The following is a 14,575-nucleotide window of genomic DNA, read 5'->3' as shown; positions in this document are numbered from 1 at the left end:
TTAACGAGCTTGGGTCTGAAACGTCTTATATCTTCACTGATCCTTTACTGCGAATGCAACAAACTCTCTATAAATTATGAGAAGACAAAAATTTTGGTCTTCTCGAATGGTTGGAAATTAGAGAAATGGAAAATAAGAGGGCAAGAAATCCAACAAGTGAAAATCTATAGGTATCTGGGAATCTTATTCCAGAGCAATTTAGGGTGGGCAACCCATCGCACAAACGCCATAAAACAGGCAAAGTGCACCTCATCAGCAGTTGCCCGTTTTTACTATCAGAAAGGTAATCAATTTATTCCTGCGGCCAATCAGATATTCCAAACAAAAGTGCAATCCCAGATATTCTATGGAATCCCGCTATGGGTCCAAGCATATAACAGTGATTTAAAAAAGATTCACTCCAGCTTTCTGAGACGCATTCTTGGACTCCCAGCTATGATCAAATATGAAACAATGTGTGCAGAAATAGGCATACACACAATGGAATATTGGGCATGGTCCACCTCAATAAAGTACTGGTTACGCTGCCATTTTCACTGCCCCCCATCAAGTCTGCTCGCCGATTTGCTCAATGACTCCTATAAATCAAGATGGTATCAGCACCTCGAAAAAAAGATTGAATCTTTAGGCATCGAGCTGGAGCCCCTGTACAATTCTAATGAGCAATACATTTTCCATAATATCCTAACTAGACTAAAGGATGTCGAGAGACAAAATATTATGGCAGCTGTAAACAAAATCTGCTCCCCCATATTCTATGATTTAAATATCTTAGATAGCAGAGCCAATTACGTCACTAAATTAATAATCCCAGCCCAACGTAGGGCTTTTATGCTGGCCCGTTTGAATGTTTTTCCCTCAGCATTTGTCAGGGGAAGATATCAAAATATTCCTAGAAACAAGAGATTCTGCAGATGTTCTATGAATGTCCCGGACACTGTAGAGCATATTCTCTTTCATTGCCCATTGTACAGTACGCTCCGTCAACGCGTGCTGTCCCCTCTCTCGGGTGGTCTGGAACCCCAGCAAGGTGAATGTGTGGGACTCTACCTATCCGACGTTGACCAAAGGGTAACGGCGGGGGTAGCCGAGTTTTTGGTAGCAGTCCTCCAAGGAACAGGTTAACAAAGAAAACCATTGACTCTATGTGTATATATATATATATATGTATGTAGCCAACTGCTGCCCTTTTATATATATTTCAAGGCCTTTATATGTTATTTTCTCTTTTATGGTTTTATTCGCATAATGCCTAATAAAGGTTTGATAAGTAAGTACTTGAAAATGCCAGGGACTTGTTGACAATGGTGTAGGTGCACTGTTAGGTGCTTGAGCCTGAAGCTAGGCTTTGTACACCAATACTATTATTCATTCATTTATTTATTGTTTTATTTATTAAATTTGTACACCACCCTATACTTGTAGATCCCAAGGTGGTTCACAACATAGGATTACAATATGAAAAACACAAAATACATGACAAAAATAAGGACAGAAGGCCTGGTTAAAGAGGAACGTTTTTGCCTGGCACCTAAAGGTGTATAATGAAGGCACCAGGTGAACCTCACTGGGGAGGGCGTTCCACAAATGGGGAGCCACTGTAGAAAAGGCCCGTTCTCATGTTGCCACCCTCTGGACCTTTCGTAAAGGAGACACACAAAGAAGGGCCTCAGAGGATGATCTCAGGGTCCAGGTAGGTTCATATGTAGAGAGGTGGTCCTTTGGGTATTGCAGTCCTGAGTCTGGTGGCTCACTTTTGGTTATCAGAAGAGGAATTAATATCTACCAAACAACCTGGGGCAAAACTGAAAGAGATTCCCATATATCTGAGATAACAAAAGAAGCGATGCACCAGTTAGGAGTGTTTGTGGCTCAGGCAAGGGTTAGTTGGGAATACATATCACTTTCCATATATATATATATATATATATATATATATATATATATATATATATATGCTTTCGTAGATTTTCACGGGTACAGGAATGCAGGTTTTGGTGTCCTCGGGTGTCTTCCCGTGTAAAAGTTGGGGTGTCTGGGCGACGTTTCGACGAGGTCTCACTCGTCATCTTCAGGCTGGTGCTTTCGGCTTCTTGTTACTGGAACAGAGCAGGATCTCAGTGTTTGAGTTCCTATAAATACTGTTGAGGGGGTGTGGTGTATAGCCCAGAACATTGGAGGCTATACACCACACCCCCTCAACAGTATTTATAGGAACTCAAACACTGAGATCCTGCTCTGTTCCAGTAACAAGAAGCCGAAAGCACCAGCCTGAAGATGACGAGTGAGACCTCGTCGAAACGTCGCCTAGACACCCCAATTTTTACACGGGAAGACACCCGAGGACACCAAAACCTGCATATATATATATATATATATATATATATGCTTTCGTAGATTTTCACGGGTACAGGAATGCAGGTTTTGGTGTCCTCGGGTGTCTTCCCGTGTAAAAGTTGGGGTGTCTAGGCGACGTTTCGACGAGGTCTCACTCGTCATCTTCAGGCTGGTGCTTTCGGCTTCTTGTTACTGGAACAGAGCAGGATCTCAGTGTTTGAGTTCCTATAAATACTGTTGAGGGGGTGTGGTGTATAGCCTCCAATGTTCTGGGCAGAGAGGAAGTTCCCAGGCTAGTGTGCCTTTTCTTCTTTTGTTCCTTAATTACTTGAGGGATATCTTGAGTGATTTCTTGAGTGATATCCTGAGTACCACTTAGGTGGGTCATTAGGTGTGGATTAGTTGCTAAAGTCTTTGTGTCTTGACCTCTTGAACTTTGTGAAGAGTTTTTCTGAGAAGATGGCTGTACTGCACTTAGTTGTGCTCTGGCTTGGCTTCGTGTATAGGGGCGAGCTGTGGTTTTGTGGCCCCCTCAACAGTATTTATAGGAACTCAAACACTGAGATCCTGCTCTGTTCCAGTAACAAGAAGCCGAAAGCACCAGCCTGAAGATGACGAGTGAGACCTCGTCGAAACGTCGCCTAGACACCCCAACTTTTACACGGGAAGACACCCGAGGACACCAAAACCTGCATATATATATATATATATATGGAATATATATATATATATATATTCTGAGTGGTGGCTAACTAAAATGGATTTTCCATTTCATTTTTAAATACTCCACCATGCCCTGTGACATTGCCCTGACATTAAAAATAATCTTGTGAAATGCACTTAATTATAATTTGTAATTACAGATATTGTAACATAGCAATAAAGTGCCACCCAATATTTAGAACTGTCATGATGAAATTGTTCTGAAACTTAAAACCCTGCCCAAAATGAACTCTATAGCCTGGCAAAGGGTAGAGCAGCTTCCTCCCCTTATTATTACAACATTATTCAAGGCATGTTAACACTCTTCTCAATTTAACCACCATTTAACTGCTGGCTCTCTAGGCTGACATAGCTTGGGCCAGGAACTTGATTTGAGATATATGCTAGTTTTAGGGTTCAAAAACGTGCTGAATTGTGTTCATACCATTGTGACTGACCATTTTGGTGAGGCGGGGGGGGAAGGTGAGGAGCGGCATAGTCCTTCATGGACAGTACTACTTCAGAATTCGGGTGGGGTGGGGGACTAAAAATATCTGTAAGCCAGGAAAGCTAGGATGTCATAGAAAATTGTTTTTTGCCTAAACTTCTTTCTAGCATGCTAGCTAGAAAGTAGAGACATCACCTTGCCAACAAAGGTCCGTATAGTAAAAGCTATGGTTTTCCCAGTAGTGATGTATGGAAGCAAAGCTGGACCATAAAGAAGGCTGATCGCCAAAGAATTGATGCTTTTGAATTATGGTGCTGAAGGAGACTCTTGAGAGTCCCATGGACTGCAAGAAGATCAAACCTATCCATTCTGAAGGAAATCAGCCCTGAGTGCTCACTGGAAGGACAGATCCTGAAGCTGAGGCTCCAATACTTTGGCCACCTCATGAGAAGAGAAGACTCCCTGGAAAAGACCCTGATGTTGGGAAAGATGGAACGCACAAGGAAAAGGGGATGGCAGAGGACGAGATGGTTGGATAGTGTTCTCGAAGCTTCCAGCATGAGTTTGACCAAACTGTGGGAGGCAGTGGGTGACAGGAGTGCCTGGTGTGCTCTGGTCCATGGGGTCACGAAGAGTCGGACATGACTAAACGACTAAACAACAACAACAAGCGTGTTAGCTTTTATTATTGGAAGGAGATTGTGATACAGGTGACGTTTTAAGCATGGTATTCTTAGTGGCAATTTCATGTGTCTCCCTCCCTCTTTGAATGCATATTTGAATGTGTAAAAATAAAGGATTAAAATGTTGGTACTCTTATAATGGCCATGTGACCTACTTGACAGGGGAAATGGTTGCATCATGATGCAAAGGTTAAGTAACTTCACTTACATAAAATATAATAAAATCTGAACTGAATCTGCGTTCCAAATCATAACGGAGGGGGGCATTTTGCACTTCTGCTAAGATGGGGAAAACAGGCTCTGGACTCCAGGCCTGAACGTACCAGATGGCATTAACCCTCTGCCCGCCACCACCTAGTAATGTGTGCCCAGTGCAATTTATTTATCTGCAGTCACTACCACCAAAGAACATGGATGTAACTTGTTATCTTAGCAGCATTCCCATTGTAAAGCCCCATTGCAAGGACCTCAGAGCCCCAGTGAGCCCCACCACTGTCACCAGCCACGCAGAACCCCTTTTTCCACTGCAAGCGGAAAATTGATCTCCTTCCGCAGGGCCTGTAAGACAGAGCTATTCCGCCTGGCCTTCAATTTGAATTAGCCTGATTCTCCATTCCCTTTCCTTTTTTATGAAGAAACCCTTTCTGGGACCCCACATTTAAACTCTTCCCTGGTCTCCTTGCTGGCCCTAGTAGGTGCAACTTGGCCAGTTAGCCCTGGTAATCATTTCATGCTTACTGACTGGGTCCCCCCTCCCATTCCAATCGAACCTGAATTTTTGAATTTTATTGACATTCATACCCCATTTATGTTGTGTTTTTATGCTGTTTTTAAGTCACATTTTAATCAGTGTTTTATATTTGCTGTTAGCCGCCCTGAGCCCGGTTTTTAAACCGGTGAAGGGCGGGTATAAATAAATAAAAAATTATTATTATAAGTGGGTCAGCCTTCCACTGTTTCTTGGGGGTGGGATTTCACCAAGTCCAACATGGCAGGACAATATGAACAATATGACTTCCTCACACCTAGAACTTACCCTTATGACAATTCCTTGCAATCTTGAAGGGAAGAAAGCAGTGGTATAGCAAAGATATACCTACGAGAAAAGAGTGCACATCCAAGAGAGAATGCCAGTGTTTCTCTTTTCTGGATTATGCCACCCATGAGCCTATTAATACAATGCCTGCTGCGTGGATTTAAAGAGATCATCTCAGGGATTGGCACAGTTTACCTGTCGCTTGCGGGTGTTGGGCATGTAGAATCTCGGCACACTGGAATCCCGAAAAGTCCTCTAGCTGGAACCGCCCTTCATGGCTGGAGCAGCAATGAATTACATTATCTCCTCTCTCCCACCCACCCCCAACACACAAAAGGAATACAATCATCATAAATCATGTGGGGATTTGCTTGGCTCACTACCAAGGAGGACGAGATTAGCACAATACAGAATACAGTTCTATAACAGTAAATATATGCTCTGCTAGATGGAAGGCAAGGAAGTGTTCATTGGAAAGAACCCACTAAGAGCAACAAACTATTTGCTATGGAAGAAAGAGGCCATGGCCTGAGGATGTTTGGTAAGATCTGTGCTTAAGATAAATCTCAAAATCGGGTCAGAAAACCACAGTATCTTTTAGAAGTGCTAATGGAAGCCTTCCTGATCAATCCAGCAATTTTAAAAGCAATATTTTATCACAAATGCTGCTCTTATAACCTCGGGCAATCACCTAGAGTTGAAGGGTGATAGACCCATCACATTCTAGCTATCACTGAAACCGAGGCTTCATCTTTACTCTGCAGAAATCAGACATGAGTATTTTTGAGCCTCCTTATACCTTTCTGGTTCTACAAAGGCAAAACATGAAAATGGATTCTATGGGGTGAAGCAGTTTGCACAGTCTTCCATCAACGCTCCTCCTCAGCAAGTTGCACAGGCAGCTTTAAATCCAGAATGAGAACCTTGCCTCACCCCCTAAGAAGTCAGGAAATGATGCAAGCTTTTCTGGATCCTAGCTTCCTCCTATCATGCCAGCCATTCTGTCTCCTAATAGGGTTAACAATTACTGGTTGCCCCTCATCCAGAACAAAATATTGCATCCATCAAAACACAGAAACACAGAGTTTAAATGTTGGTTTCTCTTTATCTTAAAGTGGTCAATGATGCTACGCAGGAACGGAGTTGGTTAATTGAAGCTCACAGGTGAATGTTTACAGTTTGACCTACTTCGCTTCACACCTGTGGTCTCTCGACTTTTTCCCAATTAGAAAGGAAGTTGCATTCTGCACCGGGTGCAGAAAGGGATGTGATAGGATAATTGGTTAATTGAAACTGCATTATATTGTGTTCAAATGTCTTGTAAGCTGCTGGTGAGGAGGAGTGATGGCTTGCAACATTTGACTGTTACGTTTTGGAAATAAAACTAAGGAAAGATATTGTGAACAGCCTTTAATTTCTACGCCCCAGTTGCTGCACACACTCGGTGCAAAAGTCCAACAGTAAAAGATCCTGAGGATATTCTATTCCAACCCTCTGAAATGCAGGAATCACAGCTAAAGAATCCCTGACAAATGGCCACCCAACCTCTGTTTACAAACCTTCTGGGAAGGAGAGTTAATCACCTTCTGATGTAGTCCGTTCCACTGTCAAACAGCTCTTAATGTCAGAAAGTTTTCCGAATGTTTAGTTGGAGTCTCCTTTCCTGTGATTTGTTTGTTGTTGTTTTTTAATAATTTTTAAAATTAAATTTACATTTTAATATTCAACACATTTATCAAATTAAAGAAAATACAATAAAGCAAAACAAAACTCCCACCCAGTGACTTCCTCCAACTTCCCCTTCTGGTTCTTTAACTACTTGCTGCTTCTGCTTAATTTTTGTCTTATTTTTCATATATTTTTTAGCTAAATGCTCTTATATTCTCATCCTTTCCTTTTCTTCAAGTTACATCTTACATTTAATTAATTATCATATTATTGTTTCTTAACCTTTCCTCATGTTTTCTTAATTGTAAGTGTTTACTCAAACCCTGCTAGCAAGTCCATCTCATTACAATATTTCTGTAAATACAACATGAATGGTTCCCAATCTTTTTTAGAGTCTCTGTTACCTTTGTCTCTAAGTCTTCCCATAGGTTTCGCCATTTCTGCATATTCCAGAAGTTTAGCTTGCCATTCTTCTTTCGTTCGTATGTTGTTGTCTTTCCATTTTGGGGCTAGCAAAATCGTAGCTGCTGTCGTAGCTTTTGTCAGCTCCTGCCATACAATACCTAATTAGAAATCAGAGATTTGGATGGCATGTTGTTGTATGATAAAGGGAAAGTGCATAAAGGATTTTGCAATCATATAATCAGGAGATCACTTTTTGAAGTTCGGGAAAGATACAAAGATTTATTAGAACAAAAGACCCTGTGGTAGTTGTCACTAACAGAAGCAACATCAATTAAGAAAAATAAGAAAGAAAAATGGCTTACATATAGAGATTTCTTAATAGAAACAGAAGGGAAATTAAAATTGAAATATTTCGAAGAGATTTGAGAATATGTTAATGACTGGTCGCAGTATTTCCAAATAAATGAGGTATTTAAAAATAACAAGAACAACAACAACAACAACAACAACAACAACAACAACAACATACTCTATCTAGATTTCAAAGAGAAATCATAGATGATAATACTAAAATATTGAAGAAGATGTATAATTTACTGCTAGAATGGGAAACTAAAGATGAGGAGGTTAAATGTGTAATGATTAAATGGGCACAAGATTTAGGACATAATATACAAATGGAAGATTGGGAAAAATTGTGGAAAGTGGACTTAAAATTTACTGATTGTGTAACTCTGAAAGAGAATTCATTTCTTGTAATTTAGATCCATTGTTTTGGGTTCTTCTCTCTGGAGCAGCGAAAAACAAGCTTGGTCTGTCTTCCATGTGACAGCCCTTCAAATATTTGAAGTTAGCTATCATTTCACCTCTCAGTCTTGTCTTCTCCAGGCTAAACATACCTAGTCCTTCAAGCATTACTCCGAAAGCTTGGTTTCAGGATCATCTTGGTTGCCCTTCTCTGCACACATTCCAGCTTGTCAATATTATTCTTAAACCATGATGCCGAGAACTGGACACAATACTCCAGGCAGGGTCTGAACCAAAAAACTAAACATGGTATAATACTGGTAAAAGATACCCTAGATACATTTATTTAGTTTAGTTTATGGCTTGGGAATTTGGGGCAGAAAACTAAATCCCAGAAGCATCCTAAAATAGATCAAATGAAGCAAAGAAACAGACTATTGATTTATCACAGTACAGATTTATTGCATGGTTTCATGTTATTGGTTTCTGACTTAATCTGGCCTTTAACCAAGTTCTGTAATATAATAGGAGTTCTTTTAGCCTGTTTGGAGATCTGTCATCTTTGTACAGAATTCCCAATAATAAGTGGCTCATATCTTGGACAGCTGAAACTGGAGGTGAGGTGAGGGGCAGGAATAATTCTGAAGTGGAAACTGCAAGAGGGAGCTAACTGTAAACAACACAGTGACATTGAGCAGCAATCCTGTATGTGGTCACTATTTCCAGAACAGACTGTGAGGATGTCTGGTGGCTCATTTGCTAAGGTTACTTGCTGCTTTGCCAGAGATACGAGCTGCTGTGTACTTTGCCTCAGGTTTACTGCTCACTGGGCTAACATAAATAGGAGACAATGCAGAGGTGACCTTTTCAGTCTCTTACAATTTGCATCATTCTTATATGATTGGATAAAGGAGCAGCATTAAAACCAGCCTCAGGAGAGCGTAAGCTCCACAACCACCACCATTGTCCCAAGATGTGCAGACTCTGAAAGAAGAATGTAAAAGGGATAGAGGAAGTATTTAACAATGAATTTCCCTGCCTAAGAAATAAGGATGGAGAAGAAAATCAATGAAGTCTACATTTAAGTTGCACTTTCCAAAACAAGATGTGAACCAAAACACATTGATCGAAATTCACACTTCTCTGAATTTTGCAATGCAGTTCTCCAGTCAAGCAGTGTATACAAAAATCCATATACTTGGGTACAATGTGCATTGAAATGCATACATTAGTGAAAATGGCGTGCATTCTATTGAGGGAAATTGCTTTGTAAAAATGTGCATACCTTCTATACATTAGGAGAAATACATTAGGAGAAAATTGCACTAAAATGCTGGTGAATTTACAAAAGGATTTGAAAACAACAACAACACAAACTGATGAGGAAATGTGGAGAAATGAACTTAAGGTAGGAAAAAGGAGAAACTGAGAGAAGATTAAATTGACAGTTTTCCCATTCCTGCTGGGAAACAGAACTCCTAACAATGTTATTGAAGAGCCTGTGAATCATCGTACAAAGAACGATTGTCATAGCCCATCTCCTAAACTGCCCCTGATGTTTACATTGTTACATGGTGCAAAACTCTCACACTTCCAAGCTCATGAGCATGAGAAAATATGAGTCTTTTTACTTGTAAATTCCCACATTATCACCTTATGCTACAAGCCTGAAAATTCCTCTATTGGGAAGCTTTGTTATACCATGTTTTTCTCACCTAGCCCAGCTTCTTTGACTGGCAGAAACTCTCCAGGTTTTCATGCTTTTCCATCCCCTGTTTTCCATCCCTGCTTTTCCAAATCCTGTTGTTGTAACCTGATCCTTTTAAGAGAAAAGGCCAGGAATCGAATCAGGCACCTTCTGCATGCAAAACACATACCCTGCCACTAAGCTCTGGTTCTACCTACCCAATGCCATGTTCTTCTGCATTTCTGAATGCTAGTGTTTTCCCTACATCGCTAGACACTTCATTGTATCACTTCATTTTGATTGGTGCATGAACTGCTCTCTGTTCTGCAAAATATATATTGCAGGGATTTGAAGCATCCCCTCCCCGCTTTACAACTTACCTGTTTTGTTTTGTTTTCATCTTATTATTATTAAATAAATTTGTATACCACCCTTCATCCAAAGTTGTGGCCTTGAATACCCTTGAATCCCTGGTGTTGGGGCAATCTTAGGAATGGGAACACCCAATTTGGTATTATGGAAATATTATGATAACAGTATCAGTGTTGCCCAAGTATTTTTTGGCCCTTGTGCCTGACACTGAACAAGGAACAGAGCAATTATTTGCTGGCAATGTCAATATCCTACTAATTAAGGACACTCCCAAATTCCACCCAAACTAGAACGTTTTCACCACGCGCTGGTCATGTTTGAGGCTTAGGGGCATCTACAGAACAGCGTGGGAAGCTCTTTTGCATGTCCCAGGTATGCCAGATAAGATTAAAATTCCACCCAAACCATGCCAGAGATTGAGATCGGGGGACCAAGTAGTGCACCCCACTTTGCATGTTCCAACCCAGGCACACACAGATGCCGCTAGGTCTCTCTGCAAAAATATTGCAGAGTAGAATCACATAGCTGTGCTCATACCTAAACTAAAATGGGTCCTGGGACTCTGCCAGATGCAGGGTGTGTCTCAAAAGAAAAGGAGATTTTAGAGGACTGTCACTAGGAACTAGTTTACACATGCATCTTCATTACCTGTCTGCTGTATAAAGGCATCACAGTTTAATCACCAGAGACATATTTTTCATATCAGCAAGAACACACATTGCATGTATTCACCCACACCTGCACACAAAACACAGAGTCTCTTTTCAGTAGAGAAGACTCGCAGATTATTTGACTGAGAGTCAAGTTCGGGGTAATCAAGGGGTAAGAGATGAACAGTGGAATTCTATTTATATTCATTTGGGGGGAAGTCCCCAAGTGTTAGCGGGACTTATTACCAGAATAAGTTTATTTAGGACTGCAGTTTCTTACTTTGTAGCGAATTTGCAGTAGAGATGGAGGAGAAATTTATTTTGTGATTTAAAGTGAACCAAGCTACCTTGGACCTATATATACAGCTTGGAATGCAAGCTAATGGAAACAAAACTTCAACTCACAAACAACACAAACCTGAGATTTAAATGCAGTCCAATGCCTATCAGTTAGGCAAGTATTGCATTGTGAACCTTCCACTTTTTGAGCATCTGCGGTGTAGCATAATTTGGGAGAGAATATGCATGTATTTTAGGTGGGTTGTTTTCTTGTTTTCGTTTTTACAGTGGTGTCAATCACGGACAATGTTTGGGGAGGATATCTAGGCTAGAAACGTTAGCTTCCAAAGATTGTTCCAATTTACATTGGAGGATCCCCTGTTGTTGCTTCTGGGAATTCACAAAGCAAAGGGGTAAAAAAATGCAGCACAGTTCTTCAGAAAGATTGCGATCTGCAGGGAAATAAAATATACCAAGTGATGAAAGAAGGCTCTCTAGAGAACTGCCAGGTGGCTCACTGGGATGTTGTTCACAGCTCACTGCCTCTGCCTTTTTACCCTAGCAGGATTGCTCTATTCCGTGCCAGCTGGTGGTATGTCCCCTAGAGCCCATCTGCTAGCAGGGAAAAGTTGGAATTCTGCCCACTTTGTCAACACCTCTCTGCAAGACTTTTATTGCTGCCCCTGCGTGCCATGGGCCTGGGTTTTCTGGGAGGAGAAGCTGCAGTTGACACAACCGTCCCTATGAAACGCCGACCCACAAATTCCTGACTGAGGTGTTCCTCAACCTGTTCAACGAAAACCCCAGTGAAGGGAGAAGCAGATGATGCTTTTCTTTCCCACTCTTCATTCTGTATTGCTTTGTGTGTACCTTTCCTGGTTTTTGCTGCTTGAAACTCTCAAGTATCAAGGGGATAAGGAGAAGGATGAAAAAAGCTGCTTGTATCATTTGAAGCTGCCGTTTTGTTTTGGACGTCCCCCCCCCCAGCTCGTCTGCATTAACATTTAAAACCTTACAAGAAATGCCCATCAAATTGTTGACACACTTTGAAGACGCCAGGTGCCTCAAACTTTTCTCGCTACTGCTGTGCTTGCTTATTTCTGCCTGTCTTATTCCAGTGTCAGGGACCCAGTAAGGAGCCATCTTCTCCCCCTTTCTCTGATGTTCTCTGATGCAATAAATGAAGGCCTGCTGACTTGCAGACAGTGTGAGACTAGACTGCCAGTTCTGAGCACTACTGCTCAGTCCAGAAGTTGCAGTTATTAGGCACCACTGTTCTAGAAAATGAAGTTATTAAGCCAGCTTTACTGATAAGGATTCAGCAATGCAAAAACCGAAAGCTCCACCGAGGGTGTTTGTTTCTTCAGGCTTTGCGTGACAAAATACTTGACGACATTGCTTCTCCTTCTCCTCCCAGATAATCCTGGCCCTATGCATGTTCATAAATCAAAAGACAGCATTTACATATGTCTAATTGGCACCAACACAAACACCACTCCTTGAGACATACTGTTGTGTAGGAGGGGTCATTTTCTTAACAATACAAGTCTATTTGGCAGGTGTAAGAAAATATACACATATTGTATCACAAATATTGATATTGCACAGTTTGAAACAACTGGGTACATTAAAAAAACAGAACAAAAAACTAGGTTATTTTGGAATTAAACACTGTCCAGACCTCCAAGCTATTCTTCAAAATTTTACATGCAGAACTTTCTTCAAAACAAAATGGAAATATCAAATGATACATCCAAAATAACCAAGCAATGATTAAATGGGCACAAGATGTAGGTCACAACATTATGATGGAAGATTGGGGGAAATTATGGGAAACTGATTTAAAATTTACAGATTGTTCCCTACTGAAGGAGAATTACATGAAGATGATGTACAGATGGTACACGACACCAGTGCAGTTAGGGAAAATGTACAAAACTAGTTCAAATATATGTTGGAAGTGTAAGGAAAAGGAAGGGACATTTTATCATATGTGGTGGGATTGTAATGTAATTTTAATAATTTGGGAAATGAGATACAGTACAATGAATTGAAAAAAAAATGTTGCATTTAACATTTGTTTAAAAACCTGAAGCATTTTTGTTAGGGATTGTAGGGAAAGATCTGCCAAAAAAGCTGAAAAACATCTTCATGTATGCGACAATGGCCGTGAGAGTTCTAATAGCACAAGGATGGAAGACTGAAGAAACCCCAACTTAAGAATCATGGCAAGAAAAATTGATGGACTATGCAGAACTGGCAAAATTGACATATAAGCTATGGGACAAGGATAAATGTAACGTTAAAGATGAATGGGAACCCTTTACAAAGTATCTGAAGACTCAACAAAGTGAACTGGACTCCTTGGCTGGCTTTGAATAAACATTCACAAACTTTTCTATTGATGATAATCAGCTAAATAGTTTGAAGATCTATACAACTGTGTAAAATGCAGAAAACAACATTCTTAGAGAAATCAAAGACTGGACCTGAGGGAAGTTAGGGGGTGGAGGCTGGTGGGTTTTGTGGGGGAGGGAGGAAAAAGGGGAGGCAATAAGGATGATATGTTTCTGGATAATATGTTTTGTTTTAATTTTGAATAAAGAAGTTTAAAAAAACAAAAACAAAGTAACCATACAATGTTTTGTGCTGCCTACCACAGGCTCAGCATCTTAGAAAATATGAAATAATCCAAGCAGACCTAGAAGTGGAGGTCTATCTCTCCCCACATCCTGCCTTAGTCTGTTTACCTGGAAAGCTTCATTTACACCCTCACTCCACAGAGTTTGAGAGGAACCAAGGACTGTCCACCAGCCTCCCAAAATGGCAAATTTGCAACTCAATACCTTAATCACCTGATCTAAGGTTCACTCTCAGCACAGAACAATCCATAGCTAATCATTAACCAATTTAGGAGCTTAGAGGCCCTTAGAAAACTACTGTGGAAAACCCCCATTGGAATACACATTTAATCATTTATCCATTTTGAACCATTATTAATAAAAGGGTGAGGAAATTAATCCAGCATAGCCTGGCCATGTTTGGAATCTCCTAGCTCAGCAGGAGATCTGCTGGATCCTAATCTACTCATCTCAGTGGACTGTGCTACAGGATTGCTTTCTTAGTTAATTAGAAGAATAGTAGATACTTATTGATTTTAGTGCTGCTTTACTGACTTTAACATGCTATATTAACTTATGTTTTGTTAATTTTGTTCTGGTCCTGCTTTTACATATTGATAGAATTGGTAATATGGTTGTACTTACATTTTATTAATGTTAATTTCTGCAGAAGATAGTTGATTGTGCAGTATGGACATGCCTACACTTACAGTTCAGTCCTCTGTGTCCAAACTGGGGTGAGCCTAATTGAACTCACTGTGGATTACTTCTAAGTAGACACATATAGAATTGCACTGTCCATAAGGAAGCCAACTTATTTTTAGCAGGCAAAATGGGTGTCCTTAGAGATATTTCTGGGGTTGGGTGGAGAGTAGAACACTGTATTCATGAAGGATAGTTCCATCAATGACCATTTGTTTTATTTATAAGTCTTCTTCAG

Source organism: Podarcis melisellensis (assembly GCF_964234715.1).
Source record: "Podarcis melisellensis genome assembly, chromosome: 4".
NCBI classification, from domain to species: Eukaryota; Metazoa; Chordata; class Lepidosauria; order Squamata; family Lacertidae; genus Podarcis; species Podarcis melisellensis.
This window is presented reverse-complemented; position numbering follows the sequence as displayed.